The sequence below is a fragment of the Maniola jurtina genome, chromosome 8, assembly GCF_905333055.1.
Source record: "Maniola jurtina chromosome 8, ilManJurt1.1, whole genome shotgun sequence".
NCBI lineage: Eukaryota > Metazoa > Arthropoda > Insecta > Lepidoptera > Nymphalidae > Maniola > Maniola jurtina.
This window is the reverse complement of record NC_060036.1, coordinates 12059936-12080857: the sequence shown is the minus strand read 5'-3', so window position 1 is coordinate 12080857 and position 20922 is coordinate 12059936. Positions and strand designations below refer to the sequence as shown.

The 20922-nt window shown below is 35.6% G+C and overlaps 1 protein-coding gene across 3 annotated transcripts in view; it reads right to left on the bottom strand.

Annotated features, from left to right (window-relative positions):
• Positions 1–20922, bottom strand: part of LOC123867740 — a 101565-nt gene that overhangs the window by 56276 nt on the left and 24367 nt on the right. The gene's annotated exons all lie outside the window — the stretch shown is intronic.

Below are 20922 nucleotides of genomic sequence, written 5' to 3'. Positions count from 1 at the left end.
TTGACTTACCAAGTGTTAGCGCGTTTGAATAGCAATCTAAACTTTCGAACAGTGTTATATCAGCGCGATTTATGTGAAATGCGACATGAATTGCGTGCAGAATACAGTTCTAGACATTTTCACTGAACAAGATAAAGAGGTGTTTTCATTGCACTTCTTAGCAGTCTATTTTTTTTTATCTGCCTTTACTCTGATTAGCCAATGTCAAGTTTGTAGTTATTTTTAAGTTAGTGAATCTATACAAGTATGGACTCCGTCTGCGCCAGTGCCCGCCGACATACGCGCGGCGCCCCTTTAGAGCGCTTCCCAGTCAGTTCCACCACCAAAACACACCAACTAACACAAAACCAGCCACTCTTAACAAAAAAAACACTCCAAAAAAGCACAGCACACGCGCCAGCAAACGCCAACACAGACGAAGTCCCCTTAGCAGTCTATGTTTATCACAAACGACTAAAACAGTTGTGTAAACACTTTATTTATTTATATACTAGATGATTTTCGCGACTTGGTCTGCGTGAATTAGGTTTTTTTAAAATCTTAAGAGAAATCTCCGATTTTTATTATTTGGTGGTATAGCGGCAATAACACATCCCGAGATAATTTCAGCCCGCTGACAGATAGGCAGAGAATCTTAGTAATAGGGCCCCGTTGGCACCCTTTAGGCACGGACCCCAAAAAAATCAGCTAAAAATAGAAGTTAAAAAAATAGGTAACGAGCAAACGAGCAGGCGGGTCACCTGATGTTAAGTGATTACGGCCGCTCATGAACACAACACCAAAGGATTTGCTAATGCGTTGCAGGAATTTGTTGGTCTGCCCAATGAATGACCCCATGTTGTAATCTAGTGGGAACACCGGCAAAGGGAGTCGGTTCCACAAGTGAAAAAGGTTCTTAATTTAACTGTTAAAGCTATGCCAGAGTGTTATGTAAGTTACCATTTGCGTACGTAATATTGTAATGTAATGTAACCGATTAATAATAGTTTTGTAAATCTTTCAATGACAAACAGACATTTGAACTAGATTTATGGCTTAGAGTTTGAGAACTGTAATATTTCAAAGCTGTCTTATATCTAACTAGCCGATGCCCGCGACTTCGCCCGCGTGGATTTAGGTTTTTTGAAATCCCGTGGGAACTCTTTGATTTTCCGGGATAAAAAGTAGCCTATGTGCTAATCCAGGATATTATCTATCTCCATTCCAAATTTCAGCCAAATCCGTTCAGTAGTTTTTGCGTGAAGGAGTAACATACACACACACACACACACACACACACACACACACACACACACACACACACACACACACACACACACACACACACACACACACACACACACACACACACATACAAACTTTCGCCTTAATAATATTAGTGTGATTGAGTACGGATAGGTATATCTACGTATAATTACGTACCTATTTATGGTATGTTTTGGTATGCATATGTCAAAAATAACCCCTGCCAAGAATCGAACTCAAAACCTCTCATATTAAATATATTAGAGACTAAATACTGCGCTGGGGAGTTTGTAAGAAGCATAAAAACATAGCCTGTACCTAATATTCAAAGAGAAGTTTTTTGTTATTTTACTACAAAAAATAAGGAAATATAATATTTGTTTATGAGTATTGTTAACAATTAAACTCTCAGATAGTAAAATCAACCCGTATAATGCAATGTAAATCGGTCGGAGCGCAAACAGCAACTGAAGCTTGTCGTTCCACGCCACGTCCTCGCCCTAGCGCCATCTTTTTCGTCTCGATGGAGGGGGCTCTGACGTCACGACCACAGCATAACCACCAACACCAAGCAACACCGAACGTGAGAACGAGTTGTTGCCAACACGGCCATGCTGCATGGTGCCCGCCCCGGGCACCCCACGAGTCGGGATAAAATTGCTGCAAAATAAACAACCGTTAACACCTGATTCACATTACCTACTTGTAAGGATCCTTCCTAACCTCCTAAGGAATATTGCCCATTCATTGTCACTTATCACTTCACAATCATACGACAGCTCGCAACTTAACAAGACACCTCCACTATGTACTCGTAAGATCCAGGAATATTGTCCATTCGTTATCGCTCATCACAACAACAGCTTTCAATTTAAAGAACAAAACAACCGCATCTAAAGGGACTTTGCCACACTTAGGGGACCAGATTTGTCGTAGTTGAAAACCAACTGCACTTAAAGAGCGTTTCGCTCACTTAAATGCAGCAAGTTGGTCAAGACCACTTGCACTTAAAGAACATTTCGCTCACTTAAGCGTACCAAGTTGGTGAAGACCACTTGAAGATCACTTGCACTTAAAGAACATTTCGCTCACTTAAGTGTACCAAGTTCACCTTCAAGTTCCAAGCATCATAGAAGACCACTTGAAGACCACTTGCACTTAAAGAGCATTTCGCTCACTTAAGCGTACCAAGTTTGCCATCAAGTTCTAAGCATTATAGAAGACCACTTGAAGACTACTTGCACTTAAAGAGCATTTCACTCACTTAAGCGTATCAAGTTCGCCATCAAGGTCAAGCATCGTAGAAGATCACTTGAAGACCACTTGCACTTAAAGAGCATTTCACTCACTTAAGCGTACCAAGTTCGCCATCAAGGTCAAGCATCGTAGAAGATCACTTGAAGACCACTTGCACTTAAAGAGCATTTCACTCACTTAAGCGTACCAAGTTCGCCTTCAAGTTTAAGCATCGTATTACAATGTGATATTTTATATTCATGGTACAATATTCCCAATTATCTTTCAAATATTTTATCAAAGTTCAAGCTTCGTATCCCAGTGTGATATCTTATATCCATGGTGCAATATTCCAACTAATTAATCTTCCAAAATTTTATCACGGCTCGCTGTATCAATTATGTTGCTATACATACTTAATTTTAAATAGATTACTCAACATAATACACAAGGTAGCCTTGCCAACACGGTTTTTAATACTCCATGAATATTCTTTAAAGAAGCAATGCATTAGCACTCACGATTAAAATCAGATCATACCTCTTTACTAAATCTCAAAATTCTTTACTAAATTCTGAACACATACTCAATGCCATAGCATCGTGCACCCACACAGTGCTCCGACACTATTCATCCACGTATGCAATCACCACACTATCTTTATCTACCGCGCATCCACGCAAGAAATCACCGGTGCCTAGTTCACCATAATACAAGGTATTTGATCTCATAAGAATCATATTTGATCTCATCCATTTTATTTTAACTATCAATGCTTTATTATTATAAACGGATCATTTGATTGTAAAGCTGATGCTATCAAAGTTAACTTTAAATAATTATTATCATACTAAAACATCACTTTTTAAACTAATCAATATCTTAACTTCAGTTATATTAATGATTTCACTAGTTCACTGCATTATTAATTACGAGGGTTGGTCACCAAATATAATCTTATAACCCACAAACTATTTTAATTCATGAATTATTCTAGTATCAAACAATAATAATAATTGGTATTTCATATTCCATATATGCAAATATTAATTACGCTATCTCAAATAATTATTAGGCTAATTAAAAATGATAAACAGAGAGTCATGGATTATGAGCGACACCGATGCATGCCACTGCCAAAACCAAGACTTTCTTTTTAACTCATTCATCTGTCCATTCACGCAGGGAATTCATCTACTGCCACTGTATGCTATCTAATATTTCTATTCGCACAATATACTCTTACTGTCACTCTTTATTATTTTCGGCCTGTCCTGATTATAGCACAGAATTGCAGCTGAGAGCATAAAAATGTTACATTTGTCTACCCTCTTATTGTAATCTTTTAAATGAGAATTTCTCAAGTTAATAATACCCACTTAGCTATCCGGACAAGAATATTTCTTTGTTCAACGCAAATGTGAAGCTTTTACCCAAATTTGTAATATTAGGTATTAACTACCAACATAAATCATAGTTATTTTTTTTTTAATATTATTCTAATTTGCATTATTAATGATATACTATGACTTTACAAACTAAATAAAGCTTCATTATCATATTATACACACCACAATCCGTAATTATTATTTGTTTTTGAAGCAGGTACCCAACAAATGCAACAAAACTTTTGAATTGAACAGACTACAGGCAATAGTTCTAACTCTGAAGAGAAATATTACTTTCATCGTTACTAGTCTGTCTGTGTCTATTTTATTAAAATATAAGGTACAATCCTTTTACCTTCGTCCTAGTTCAATCTAATCGACTTGTACATGTATACAAAACGGTTCTCTGTTTGGATGGACAAAAAATAGCTAAAATGCTTTCAGAGGTCAATGTGTATACGAGTCTACTACTATTACATTACTTTTCTCGGGGATAAACCAAATCGGATCACTCTGTTATATTCCGTCCAAGCAAGTTATTACTCCCTAGTACCCAATAGGTACATACCTATAACGTAAAAATAAATTCGCTTAACGCAATTGAATCAAAAGGAATGTTAACACATTTTTTTTTTATTACCTTTTTGTAATTCTGCTAAAAAACCCTTGTATCAACAAAAAAATTCAGCTTTATTTTTAAATAGAAACCTTACGTAAAATTATTCATCTTGTATGCCAAAAGTACGCCCTAATATTATAACGATCTAGTCAAACATCATATTGTAATGCATGGTAAATTATTTTGACGATTCAAAAGCATTTGTAAAAGTTTACTTGAATTATTATATCATATTCTATTCTAGTCTAGTCTATTCTATTCTATTGTATATTGAATACTATATCGAAAATGGGATGCCTATGTCGATGAGCACGCAGAATATAAAAAAATAAAACTAAAACTTCATATGTAAATAATCTTTACTGTAATAATTTAAAGTTATTATCTATCTAATTAATTATTTACTTGGGTAGCACTAAGGTAAACCTGTACAGTACTTATTTAAAACTGCAACAAAGGTTCTTTTTTAAATATTTACTGATTTAAATAACCTGTATAGCAATAATAATAGATGAAACAAAAGAAACAATATTTAAACAAAACTAAAAAAATGGCTAATCCAAAAATGTTACTACAGTGTGCATGAACTATTGAATGAATATACCTCAATAATATGATAATACGATATAAGAAGATTGTAATAACTTTGTTAACCACTTTTTATTTGTAAGTACTTTTTTTTTTTTAAAGTCTGATTAGTTATAATAGGACATAATTTGAAAACTCCCATAATCTTTATTTATATGTGACCTTTTTATTTTATTTTTATTTAATGACCATATAATTAATCCATAATTTTTGCTATTCATATTTCATATTTCATAAGAATTGTAATATTACCTTTGATTATTTACATATGTTTTACTTTGCAACGCCCCAACGGGGCTTCATGTTGTAATATTATGATATATTTTTTTTATTTATGATGTAAGACATGAATGCAAATAAAGAAAGAATAAAGAATTACCTCTATAAAGATACGAAAATTCTAAATATAAGTCACTCGTACGCGCTTCAAACTTGTATTCCTATCAGGAAAATAATAACAGGATATATACACTCCCAATTATGCTTTAAAAGAAGAACAATTACGAAAACTTCCCTAAAAACTAGTATTATAAACGTATGGATGTTATTACTTACCCACACAATTATTCAATGTAGATAATATGAAGTACTAAAATGGATACTTGATATCATGTGCGACCATTGTAAATGTAAATAGCTGTAATTCCTGATATCTAAAAGACTGTTATGCTCTTTATTGATAAATAAATGTTTTTAAACTGAAATCCCTTTACTAACGATTTTGATATGCGCGGACAACTACTTCCGGTATCTATAAACGCCTCGTGACATGTATCAAAAATATACACTTTTAACCCCATATATTATGTAACATTTTCTTACAATTAATATAATAACTTATTATAATATTAATATTGACATTTTAATTAAGAGACATGTTACCATAGAAATTAATTCACTTTATGGTCTCATCAGGATTATTTGTACGGATTATTCCTGATGAGTATTAAATATTTGCATGCTTATGAAGTAGAATATGAAGGTCGCTACTTAGTTATAATTTTGAACTCAACAACTGATATTCAGCAAATAAATAAATTTCATTTCATTTCAGTATACGAGTTCGGGATTGGTTATCATGATTTATATCTGAGCTAACATTTCACTTGTGAAGTTTGACTAACCTAAGACATTCTTCGATTACTTTTACCACTACCACTATAACATTTTAACTTGTTCGTCATGTATACTACCCACATGTTTAATATTTTTATTATAAAAACTTCAACTTCTATGTAAATAACTAGCTCAATCATCACACGTTTTTAAATTATTATCTTCTAAGGACGTATATTCTGATGCTTCTATAATAATTGACCCACTATAATTTAAATAATATTTTGTTCGAAAAAAAAGTTGAGACAAACGTGAATTTAACATTTAGTTCCAAAATAAAATTCGAACAAACTAAAAATTAACCATTTTAAAAACATATTCCTTTGAATTTGGAACTAAAAGACAATTTCGTTTACCGATCACTATTCCCACGAGGACCACTTATAGACTGTACGCAATATTAAATCGTGCCAGACTTTTAGCTGATACCTTCAACTTAGTTTAGTAACGAATTATCTCACCTGACTATACAAAAGTTTGAGAATACGATTTAGTAATTTAAACCATATTCACTTAATCTTTAATAATTATTCAAAGTACTCACAGTTTCGGTATCTTTACGAGATACCTTATTACGTTTCCATCGCGGCCGACGGTGTCCTGGCACTTGAAGACCTCTAGGTGGAAAAGTACGTTTGCGTTTCGACCGATTTTTCCTCAAAGCGTAAGTTACTACACACTTCTGATGTTAACAATTAAACTCTCAGATAGTAAAATCAACCCGTATAATGCAATGTAAATCGGTCGGAGCGCAAACAGCAACTGAAGCTTGTCGTTCCACGCCACGTCCTCGCCCTAGCGCCATCTTTTTCGTCTCGATGGAGGGGGCTCTGACGTCACGACCACAGCATAACCACCAACACCAAGCAACACCGAACGTGAGAACGAGTTGTTGCCAACAGTATCACGTATTGGTATCGTGAAGAAACCTATGTTTTATATTTATTTATAAATACACATTAGCTATGTTATTGTTCTTTTTAGCCGTATTAAAAAGCGTTAATTTAGGTTATGCAAGCTACTGGAAAAATGCGTGAAATTTTCTTGCAATGGAATTATAATGTATTTTTCCAGAGTAGGTATTTTTTCTTAGTAATTTTTTAACTAAGAAAATGTAAGAATTTGTTTAATTTGGTAGAATTTGAGACCCCTTCTCATTTTACCTCAAGCTACTATTAAAACGAATGTAAAGGATCAGCAAAATACGTCGTAAAAGCTCATGGGATGAGATATTTTCTCGTGGTTAAAGTCACGTAGGTGGTCCCATAATAACCTGATCTAACTACGATAAAATGAAACTACTGTTATTTTTTAATAATAACCTTTTTATTATCAACAAACTTTCGATACTTTTGCTTGTGGTCAAGTGCTTGCCTATAGTGAATAAAATAAAAAAATAAAAAGATATGCCCACTTATTATGTGAATTAACCTCTCTGTCCTTTTATAAAACTGTCCAGAATCTATGTCCCCAAAAGTGATAAAACGCGACGCGAGTAGGTATTTTCAAAAATGCTATCAGTTCATAAATCAGCCTTTGGAACATATCGTGCAGCAGAAGAAGACCTTTTTAAAGAGCTTGCCCTAGGTTTTCCTTTTATCACAACCTTTGTCTATGCATAAGGCCTATCAGGCTAGGTCACTATGGAACCACTGGTATATCCGGCTTCAGATCCCTGCCTTTCATCGGCCATGTTGGAATTTTAAAAGTGACAAAAAGATGAACAACCATTTTGGAATTATACATAGTATACTTATTATAAGTACATCGATTGGATAACCCTCATCAGTGACGCTATGGTAGATTTGCATTTCAATACAAGTCGGTTTGGTTTTTGTTAAAATTATATTTCTTGTTAAATTCTTTATTATTTTAGTTGTGTTGACTGCTGTGACGTCACTATTTGATAGGTATGGTAACTATAACTTTTGCGGCACTTACCTTTATTCTCATTTCTCACTTAGTACCTAGGACATATCTAGTCATGTGGTAGGACCATCATTGTTGTAGGTATACCTATGTAGATATGTATATGTAGATAAATGAAGATAGGTAGGATTGTGTCCTTTTAGACAGACTTACCTGAAAATAAAGAAAATAAAATTAGTACATAGGTAGGTACTTACGGAATCTCAGTGTAAATAAATTACTAAACTAAAACAATTTTAATTAAAAAACGTTTTAATAATAATTTAGTCTTCTTAGTAAGTAATTAGAATTTACCTATCCGCTTTAATATAAAAGGCTAGACGAAACAAAACGGTCTTATCTAAATTTTTATTCGTCTAGCTCAAAAATACACTCGGGGGCAAAAAAAACAAACAAGATTTTGACGTTGCACAAAAAGTCGGGTCGATGAACTCTGCGATCTTACAGATCTCGTTTATAATCAATACAACTGGTTCTGATGGTGACTGTACTTCCGATGAACTTGAAATAAGAGCGGCCATACACGGGCAGCTTGAAGCAATCGGCAGTGGTACCTACTACCTACCTACTGATGAGTCGCGATCCCTTCAAACTGCGACTTCATGGCTAAATAAAATCTTTTCATAGATTAGTATTATAGGTATGTATACCTGAAAAATCTTTTAGACAGATTACTCACGGTCGACTAGTCGCCCGGCAACTTAGTCGACGGCGACCGTTTAAATCTGTAAATTATAATATGAAAGTCGAAGCGAATACTAATACTTCCGAAAATTTAAAGGTCGGGATCGAACTCCAGACCCTTCGAATGGAACCTAAAGCCTTAACCAGCGGGGTGATTCGCTAATTCAGAGTCAACACTGAATGATAGTCACCGAGCTCATTTGACATTGATTGGTTCTACATTGCAGCTTCATCGAGTGACATGAAAGTATTTTGTCGTAGAAAACATTCAATGGATTCAAAATAATTGACAAATTATAATTGATAGTCACTATCGTTCAGTGTCAAACACTGAGTTAGCAAATCAGTAGGCAGGATTATTTATTTGATTTTACTGGCTATTCTAATGAGAATTAAGAATACGATGCGCGTTGTAGAAACTAGGAAGCAAAGCGTTTCTTAGATATCTTCGCATCCTCTCATTCATCATTCATTAAGTAAGACTAGGTCTGCTGGTAGTAAAGTTACTGTATGAGAATAGTAATAAATATACAGCAACGCTATGAAAAATTTATCCCCAAATTTTTACTAACTAGAAGGTACCTACTTTTTAGTAAAGGTTTTCCATTTTGGAGTTTTCTCGTTTAACTTTAAATACTTAGTACTTTATTTAATTAGTAGGTACTATTTTTCAAAATCAGTAATTAACATTCTCATTCAGTAACATGTTAGAAATTTTGAAGTAAGTACTAGATATTTATAGAAAGAAGATGGAAAATTTCAAAATGAAGTAAGTAACCTTTACTAAAACGTTCGATCATCTAACGAGAAAGCAAAGGGGAAAGGTGGAAGGATATACAGTAGACTAATAAAGAGTTCAAAGATTTATTAATAAAAGGCTTATAAAAGGATGGAAACTGGAAACACTCTCTCAAACGTCAATAATAATTTAATCTTTACTAAAAAGAAGAAAGATTTATTTATAAAAGCATCAATATTTATAAAATAGAAAAAAATGTGCAGTATCATTCCTCAAGTTTTTTTTTTCTTACCATCTTGTGTCGTATAGTTTCTTAGTTTTTTACTGAAAAGTTCGAAGATCTATATGACATTCAAAATAAAGATAAATGTCAAACTACGAGTACAAAGGCAGGTGGATCCAAAATATGCCAGAATGCATTGTAAGTAGTGGAAGAACTACAAAAAAGTTGGCTCAGTTTGGAAAAAGTTCGTAGATCTATTTGCAGCAGGTGACCGTAAATGTCAATGCATTTGATGGTAACAAAATTGAAACACATATATTATATCAACATACATCTTTATCTGTCTATAACAACATATTCTTCATCATATTCGAAAAATGAACATTGACATTAGGGGATACCGGGGACAAAATTCCATGGAAGTTTGAACTTTCTCTCTTCTGATTGGTCCGCGGTCGTGCATTAGTATTCCATTCAATTTTTTCATTCCATGAGCCTGTATGCGTCCACAGCTGGGCATAGGCATTTCCAAGAGCGCGCCACCAAACATGGTCCTCCGTATTCCTCATCTACCCGCTCCTCGCCACCTTCTTCAGGTCATCGGTCCAGCGGGCTGGAGGTCGTCCCACACTGCGCTTTAGTTTTTCTCATAATATCGAGTGATGAAAAATAATAGTGTGTGTGTGACTCGGGGCTAAATATTTTGCTCTCGGGCGGCGTATACATAAAATTCCTCGCTACGCTCAGGCTTAACAAAATATCACTTTGGCCCTTTGTGACACAAATGGCTATTATAGTTTTGACTCTACATTTTTGATGCGCCATTCATCATCATCATCGTTATCAACCGATAGACGTCCGCAGTTTGACTGATGGATTTACCTCACGAGAAAAATAGGTCTCTTGTAGGGACTTCCACACGCTTCGCTTTGCGCCGCCTGAATCTAGCGGCTCCCAGTTTGATGTCACAGATATACCGTGATGTCGTCTGCGCCATTAGTATGACCTATTTAAATATTCTTTCCGCATATTAAAAATACTGGTAGACGTATCTACTTAAAATTCAGACTTTCGAAGTTTACTTGAAAACAAATTCTTAGCTATTATGTATTCTGAGGCCCTGGGTCCGGAGTCCGGACCTTGAATGTAACTTTGAAGGTAGTTTTCTAAGTTAATAAAAGAAGTTTAGCTTCAAAATGTTTCGATGCCTATACAAATATTGGCAAATAATACTTAGTAAAATTTAGAGCAGCTGCTAGTAATTTTAATAAGAACATCTTTACTTATCCTTTTAATCGAAAATAATAGGTACATAAAGTTAAATAATTTTTTAAACCCATGACAAACTACAGTAATTCCTGGTGGTCTGTATCCAACCTTAGAATATATCTAACAACATGTGTAATACAAAAAACTGCATCAAATCAATCCTGTAATTTTTCAATAAAATAGTAACATAGTAAAAATCAAAAAGACGATCGCAGCATCACCTTATAAGAAGCCTATGGCCGTAAAACATATCTCAAAACCTACCCAAGAGTGATACGTATATTATAAGAAACCGCATCAAAATCAACTTAGAAGTTTTTCAGGAAATGATAACAAAATACCCGCAAACACAGGTAAGACACCCAACTTTTACGCCAAACGCAATAAGTATACCATATATAAATAAATAATAAATACTTAAATAAATAATCCGTCGTCGTGGGTATAGAAATATAGAACGATATTTTGTGAACGCGTCACGCTATTGTTAATCATGATACCAAAATAGAAAGTGACTATAATACGAGTAGGTAGATACAATACGGTAACTCTCGGCGCGATTGATCTGTCGCGTGACCCAGAAAGCATTATAGTGTACGAACGAGAAATTCGTTGACTCTACTTTTTTACCCCAGAGTCTTTAAATAGTGGTCTTTTAAAAGCCTGGGACCAGAGCTTCACCACTCTTTTCTTTTTATTCAGATACAGGTTACCCATTGACTACAATCTCACCTGGTGGTAAGTGATGATGCAGTCTAAGATGGAAGCGGGCAAACCTGGAAGGGGAATGGCAGTTTTTATTAAACCCATACCCCTTTTGGTTTCTAAACGGCATCGCACCGGAACGCTAAATCGCTTGGCGGTACGGCTTTGTCCGTAGGGTGGTACTAGCCACGGCCGAAGCCTCCTACCAGACAATACCAGAGCTTTTTTTTCTCTCGTCTAGCTTTACAAAGATTAAGCCAATGTCAAAAAATGAGCCAGCCCTTCTGTCACCCGATGAGGCGGTGAAATGTCTCGTAAAAATTTTTTTTGCATGTAGATAGGTACCTACATGTGAACTTATTACATTAGATTAATAAGTTCATCAAAAGTTTGGGAACTTCTTAACACCAAATCTCGGTCAAAATTTGTTATGTTACCTCGCAAAGCAATGATTCACGTCTATTTATCACTACGATTCACCGTTAAATGTACCGTGCTTAATTAGAGACCATGGTTTAATTCGCGTTGTTCTGAAATTTGGGTCTGTTGAACAAAAAGTAATAAAGAAACTTCTACGGAATATTAGGGTAAATCTTTAGTAGTAATTTTGAATAGCTGATGCCCGCGACTTCGTTCGCGTGGATGTAGTTTTTTAAAAATCCCGTGGGAACTCTTTGATTTTCCGGGATAAAAAGTAGCCTATGTGCTACTCCAGAGTATAATCTATCTCCATTCTAAATTTCAGCCCAATCCGTCCAGTAGTTTTTGCGTGAAGGAGTAACAAACATACACACACACACACACACATACAAACTTTCGCCTTTATAATGTTAGTGTGATTTGTTTATACCTAACTTTTTTTATCACGCGATAGGCTTGCGTTTGACGACAATCATGCCTTGTGGAAAGCAGTGATAAGTTCAAGGTTGGAGAGCGCTTCGTTACAAGAAGCTTCACTCTTGTCTTCTAGTCACTTAAGTTCTACATGGCAGAAGCGTTGCAGATCTTAGAGGTTCGTATCAGTAATGCTGGACAAAAATGTCGAGCGGTAGTAGACTGAATGTTGACCAGATAAACGGTTTTTAGTTGTTTTCCGTTGTGTGGTATACCGGTGAAGTAGGAACAAGAAAACCTAAACCTAGTATTTTAATTTAGACTGTAAGTACATATTAGAGGTTTTAATTGAATTATTCTTCAACATGAGATCTAGATTTTATGGTGTCATTGTTCTTTAATAAAGCAGATGAGTTTTTGAAGCTGTAGATTCAATCACGTCAGAAGTCAGTAAACAAATAAGGGAAAATTAAAATATTTAGGACGATTAAACATGACTGAACCTAGTTTTAATTAAGACTGTCCTAAAATTTGGGTTTGTAAAACAGACTAAGTAAATATGAACTCTCTATTTACACCGACAGTTAGTAGGTAAACAGATGGGTGAAAATTAAGAAATTTAGAGCAGTTTTATTTACACCTAGCTGAAATATTAGAGCTTCAATTTACATTGTTCTAATTCTGAAATAGAGGTATTTAAATCAGATCGAGTCAACGTTCCCAGTGATGATATATGGATCCGATACATGGTCTCAACTATTGGACCTCATAAGAATGCTCATAGTCACTCAGTGGGCGATGGAGAGAGCTTGGTTGGAGTTGGAGTAATCAAATCGGAAATGAGGAGATCTCTACGACCAGAGTAACCGACATAGTTCAACGGGTTACGAAGATGACCTTGCAATAAAGATAGATAGATAGAAACTCTTTATTGCACACAAAAACACATGTAAAGGATAACAACACAGTAAGAAGAAAACAGAAAAAAACAATTGTGTGCAAAGGCGGCCTTATTGCTTGGAGCAATCTCTACCAGGCAACCTTTGCCAGGCAGAAAAGAGTTGAAAAACCAAAGATCTTGGGGTCCTAAGGTGCTAGAATGCTCACCTCGCACAGGAAAGTGCAGCGTTGGAATGCCACCCAATAGGTGGAGAGACGACATCAAAATGAATAGCAGGAATCTGTTTGATTCAGGTGACGCAAGACCGTGGTACCTATGTGGATTGTGGAAGTCCCTACAAGCTACCAGCAGTGGATGTCTATTGGTTGGTGATGATGATGATAAAACATTTCCTACCTAGCTATCTGTATGTTGGAAACCGAGAAACAAATAGAGAGAGTAGGTAATCGAAACCGAAATAAGAATGATTCGGATCTCAATAAAAGTACCAAAGGGCGTGTCGAAGAACACTTGTCCCAAGATTTAATATTTGTTCTCCATGAAACTGACACCATAATATATTCAAATAACTTTCCAGAACATTACCTCTCGGGTCAACGTACGGAGGAAATTTCCTAACACTTTATACTATAATAAATCAAGGAAGGATAAACAAACTCATTTAGAAGCTTTTCCAGATTTATGGTCTTTTTGTCTAGGACCCTTTGTTCTGTCGCCTTCAAAAATTAACATTCCGCGATGGATTTTTACATGGAAATCAAAATTGCTACTAATGAGGAAAAAAAGAATGGGTGGAAAATGGACCCTTTCAAGTAAAGATTTTTATATAAACCTGTGAGGATGACACTGCCATTGGCGCAATTAAAGTGCCATAAGCCTACTTTGTCGTATTAGTTTACAAATTGCGAAAAACCAAATTAAATTTGAATTTCGTGGGCAGACCCGTCGCATGCATGTTAATCCAAGCTTCCGTAGAAACTCGCTAATTTCCTTTGGCGGCGCTCTCTACGGCTACATTTTCTTACATCGAGGTAAACGCCCTGTACATAGCGGTATGAGGTGCAAACGATGCTAATCAAGCGAGATTTTCTCCTTAATTAAAATTCAAGGAAAAGTAGGTTGAAAAGGAAAATTCTGTAGGTAGTTATCATCATCATGATCACCCATCGCCGGCTCACTACAGAGCACAGGTCTCTTCTCAGAGTGAGAAGAGTTTTGGCCATAATCTACCACGCTGATCAAGTCCGGATTGGCAGACTTCACACACTTTTCATAACATTTTGAAGAGCTCTCGGGCATGCAGGTATCCTCACTATGTTTTTCTTCACCGTTAAAGCAAGTGATATTTAAATACTATAACTCCGAAAAGTTAGAGGTTCGTACCCGGGATCGAACCCCCGACCTCCGATTAAGAGGCGGACGTCCTAACCACTAGGCTATCACAGCTTCTGTAGGCAGTACATCAGGTTTTGGATAAAAAGTAGATTAGGTCCATCTCCAGGATGTCTAGCTCTGTACCAATAACATGATGGGACCTTCGTTCACGTGGATTAAATCCCCTGGAAATCTGATTTTCTGGGATCAAAAGCCTTCCTCGGGACGCAAGCTCTTTCTGTACCAAATTCCGTCAGAATCGGTTAAATTGATGGGCCGTGAAAAGTTAACACAGACAGCCATATTTTTGCATCAATAATAATATTTGTGATGGAAGTATATAATATGGATAGCGGTGAAAACATTTTACGCAAGTATTATATTTTATTTTTAGGCTTCGCTAGTTTTTCAAATAGCTCGAGCATTAATTTTCAACATAATTGTGCCACTTTTTACGTTTATGTATGAAATACAAAAGTCGTTGACCTAATATTTTTTGTTCCACAACTTTTTTTTAAATAAATAACTAGTAGAACATGTAGAACATTAATACAATTATTATTAAGGTGGCGCTTCAATCGGCTGATTAATTGCTAGGAGAATGAGTTTGGTATATTATTATGTATTATGCTGGTCTACCGTGACAGTCAGACTTTGTCAATTACAATTTTACATTATCCCCGGAACTTCAACCCTAAGTAGTTTTGTTTTTAAAAATTTCATGATAATTTTCCGGGACAATAATTAATAGGTATATGTATATGGAGATGGCTCCATAACCAAATTTTATCAAAATCGGTTAATTGTAAATAGGCAACAGATCTCAATCATTCTCGCATTTATAATTAATATTAGCTACCTATTATGGGTTACTTAGGTATTATTTACTTAGGTATAATTTATTTGGTCAGTGAAATAATGTAGGAACAGTAGGGTGCCCTTGAGGGTGTCATAATAATTTATGACATTAAATTGATGCCAAGTTTATACCTACAATTTATAGCACATAGCACTCAACGTCAACAAACGTCATTTTCTTTCCACTTTCATACATTTGTAATCACCACTGTCATCTAGCATCCAAATGGAAATTCGAAAGCTTTCAAATAGATTAAAGATGACATTTCTAGAAATACCTACCTGCAATTCACTAAAAGCGACTTAGGTAAATAGTTTTATATTTCATACCTATATATAGTTAAATGAAATGAATACACAATACACATTATAGATGCTATATAGTTCTGAGTCTATATAGAGCCAATCGAATTAACTTAAACGGTATGTACTTTGAATAAATTGGTATAAAATAGATTAGAACTTCAACTTTATGTTACTTTCAAGTTGACGAACGAAAGAGGATAGAAAATCTTTTCGTCCAAAGTCCATATTATTATATACCTACATAACTTTACATAGATCTAAAGGCCCTTATCGGCGAGCAATCTTTTTCTTTTTCTAGGTTTTCGCATTAAAGTTTCTGTCTGTGATGAGCGTGCAGTGCCCGTCGCCACCACTTGAGCCATCCAAGCTTGCTCCAGTAGCCTAGTATACCTGTACTATAGAGTACAGCGCGCAGGATCCATGTTTATTGATTTATAATTAAGTATAGTATAATATTATGATGTTGTCGAAGAGTTTCGGCAGCGAGCCATAAACTTGCGGTAAGGATTAACGATGAGTTTATACTCGTAGCACAGTTCACGACAGTTGGGGAACTTCTAACAAAACGCCGAGGCTTCGACGTCACTGGCAGGCGTTGACGCAGGCTTATATTTGACGTATCGTCGATTTAGGATACAACCGAGAGTTGTCCTACTCTAATTCACTCTGCATGTATGTTCACTCTACATATTTTGTAGTTCGTTGGTTCACAAAACCGCGGTCTTGCGATTAACCACCAGCGAGCTTTACGGGACAGACATCAAACAAAACCGCAATTCCCTTAACTGTAGTGATTAATTAATTAATTAATATTGCTATTTATTTACGGATTATTTTAATGATGTTTATTCAACATGATAAACAATTTAATTTAATAAAATATGCAACGATATGTTTTATCAGAAAAAACTCATTAGAGACCTTTATTTAAATAATTGTGTGTACACTGTACATGCTTGCATTCGCTTTAATGAATTGCTCGCTCATTAAAAATATCATTAAAACCCCCACAGGATTTCGGCTTGCACGTGCTTCAAATGTACTAGAACTTTAAATTAACTATAGATAGGACAAAGCAACAAAAGTCACAATTAAAATTTGCAAATTGGTCCAGAAACCTCGAAAAAATCGGTGAACATTAATTTTAAAAAATTGAGAACCACCTCCTTTTTGTTAGTCGGTTAAAAAGCGCCGCATTGGCTTATCGTTTTAGGATCAATTTTCAAATAACTTACAACATCAGGAAGCAGTACTGTGTTAGAAATTCCTTCCTGCCTTACGCGATTCGCATTCTCTTGGACGCCGCGCAAGCAGAGACCTATTGAAAAAGGAAGCCCTTCGAAATTAGCCGGGCATAGCTACTCTGACAAACATTAAGCTTAGTCAACATACATCTATTATTTATAGACAAACATCCAGGCTCCGAAATCTCGCTTAAATTGCATGTAGGTAGCCGTAAGCAGCAAAATTGTGATATTTAAAAGTGTTCTTAACAGCCGCTCTATCTTTCAGGTTAATCTCTTTTACATGTATCGTGAAAGCATCATTTATAATCCCCTAGGAGAAGCTATCATTAGTCAGATGATTAATTGGAAAAAATGACATCAAATTACTGAGTATTTATTACCTTTCGGGAACAAAGCTATTAACCCCTTTTGTCAGTACTAAATTAATTTATTGTTTAACAGGGCTCTCTCCGTCACTCGTTTCATACAATCGTAGTTCCAATTTCATTTGAATATTAAGGAACCAAAGTCCATGAAATTTTGCAGACATATTCTAGAAACTAATATCTGCGTTTGTGGTGTTTTAGATTTTTCTAAAAGTATGTAGTTTTAAAATTACAGGGGCTCAAAGATTTGTATGAAATTTTTTATGACCGCGTAACTTTGAAACCGAATATTTTAACAGAAATCTGGAAAACCACAGACATAGATATTAGTTTCTAGAATATGTCGCAAAATTTCATGGACTTTGGTTGCTTAATATTCAAATGAAATTGGAACTACGATTGTATGAAACGAGTGACGGAGAGAGCCCTCGTCGTTTGTCAAGATAACTAACCCTCTTTTAGGGTGAACAGTTTGACGATTGACCGCGATGTCACCTGGTGTACTAAGGGGCAACGCACACCGGTAGAGCCGAGGCGCGGATTCTTTACGCTTAGTTAGAAGGAAAAAGAGAATATTGGTAATTAGTCATGTTAAACACAGCTGCACGACAATTTCATTATGGAAGGAAAAACTATCTATAAATGAGTTGAGTTTTGTATCAAATGAGTATCCTTAGTAGATTAATAAAGTGGTACTTTTTTATTATTCTCGAAGGATTTTAGTTTTTCAACTTCAAGTTTGAATGTACGTGGATACGTTCTAGATAGCTCATACAAAGAAAATCATAAATGAATTAATTTCCCAAGCATTAAGTTTTTTTCCTCTGAGACGAGCCTAATGGGCGTGTTTGCGTTCGTAGGAGATCTTGGAGCCTTTCAATATTCGCTGTGGGTAGCTTCCAAGGGGGTTGTAGTAGGTAATAATCTTACATAACCCGAAGACTTTCCTAGATTTTATTTATGTTATGTTACATTATTTCACCTGTGTTTTTCTTTTTCTTTTACTTTATTCACTCTGTCTACGCATAAAACGTATAGCTACTGTTTCTGATAATGCCCTGTCGCCTTTACCTACCAGAGGTTAACTGGAAGAGACTCAATATTTCATGGTATAAATGCCTTTGTACCTACCCAGGCACATTCCATTTTTTATATGCACTAAAAGTTTAAACAAAGCAAGATTCCCGCCATTAAAAAAAGGTAGGTACGTGTATTATTATTAAACGGTTGTGCAAAAGTTCATAACATACTTTACATAATACAACTCTTAAAATATAAAGATGTTGGCGTTATTCCATATTAAACTGTGGCACTACCCAAAATAACATTAATATACAACTATAAACATAATCAGGGTTTAACGGGAGCTTATATTTTTATAACTGCGGGGGCTTAAGTACTCTTCCTTATCTTTAATTTAGCTTCACTGTTAATTACTGCTAGTATAGTCGAATCAAGTAGGATTAACTTGGTACGGTAGTCTCTACATACCTCCTACGTAGAGTGTACGGTCTTAAAACTACATTGCATAATTAAATGTAAAGCTAACTACTTACTAACTGTTCAGTGGCTAGATATTGGCTAGATCTCTATTTCTCTATGGAAGCGCGTCTAAATCTCTAACTAAATATAATATTATTATGTCCAGCAGTGGATAGCTTTCGATTGGACCCGACGCGACGCAACAATGACCAGCCGACAATTTTACTCTAATGTATGTATAACTAGCCGATGCCCGCGACTTCGCCCGCGTGGATTTAGGTTTTTCGAAATCCCGTGGGAACTCTTTGATTTTCCGGGATAAAAAGTAGCCTATGTGCTAATCCAGGATATTATATCTCCATTCCAAATTTCAGCCAAATCCGTCTAGTCATTTTTGCATGAAAGAGTAACAAACATACACACACACACACACATACAAACTTTCGCCTTTATAATATTAGTGTGATTTCGGCGTTTATTAAGACGATCGCAGTCGGGTTTTAGTTTTCAACTTTATCTTGTAGACGTAGACGTCTTGTTTAATAAACTTGGTCATCGCTGTTTATCTTCCGAGTTACGTCCATATTATTGACACAATCTCGTAACGTTTGCTGAATTATTTAGGAAATAAGACGACATTGGACAGAGTCTGTGTGTAACTTTATGTTCTTAGACAGACGTAATAAATTGCACGTCCATTTATATGTTTACTACCTACTCTGTGTTTCATGTGAGGGATTTTTATTCTCACGTAGGTATCTAAATAGTACGATTTATTCTTCGTCTCAACATTCTCCAAATTCTGGATCCGATTTGCTCTAGGCAAGCGCGCTCCATCTTAGGCTGCATCATCACTTGCTAGCGGGTCTGATTGCAGCCAAGCGCTTGTCTATATTATAATTAAAAAAAAAACCAAGATTCCCAGTATTTCTATAAAGCTTATACAAATAATCCATTACCGTGACTTTATCTGCTTGTACCGTTTAGGTTTTTCACAAAACCCTTTCTGACGTTATTATAGAGAGAATGCTGAGAACCTGAATTCTCAAGTTTCTTGACACAAGCAGTTGGTTAACTTTATGTTGGTTCAGTCAGTCAATTTCTCCTTGAAAATATTTACTCTAAAATTCATCGCCGGACCACTTCTGGGAACGGGTCAGTTTGAGAAGGAGATAGATTTTATTTATAGGCCATAGTCCGCTATGCTGGCCAAGTGTAGCGGATTGACAGACTTCACATATCTTAGAGAGCATTTTATAGAACTCTCAGGCATGCAGGTTTCCTCACGGTGTTTTCCTTCACCGTTAAAGCAAGTGATAGGTATATAATTGCTTAATAAACAAATACCTAACTAGGAAAGTTGAAGCTGATCGGGATCGAACCTCCGACCTCCTGAATAGGAAGCGAACGTCTTAACTAATAGGCTTATCTATGTAGTAGGTACTTATCTGTACAACGAAAATTTTACCGGCGCGGCGGCAAGTAGTACCTACCTACTTAGGTATGGATAATTTCTTTAGGACTTTCGATTACCTAAATGTGATATTATTGTTGCTATCCCTATCTGTCCTGGTTCGTACATATTTTTAGAGAAATCTAGAAAACTACAGACACTTATTAGTTTCTAGAATGTGTCTGAAAAATCTCATTTGGTTGCTTTATATTCAAATAAGACTCAAACTACGATTGTATGGAGTAAGTGACGGAGAGACCCCTGTTAACAGTCGACGCCCGGTAGTGGGCACTTGACATGAACCATTTATGGATTAACTATTGCAGCGTTGTTCCATATATAGTCCAAGTAGTAGACACAA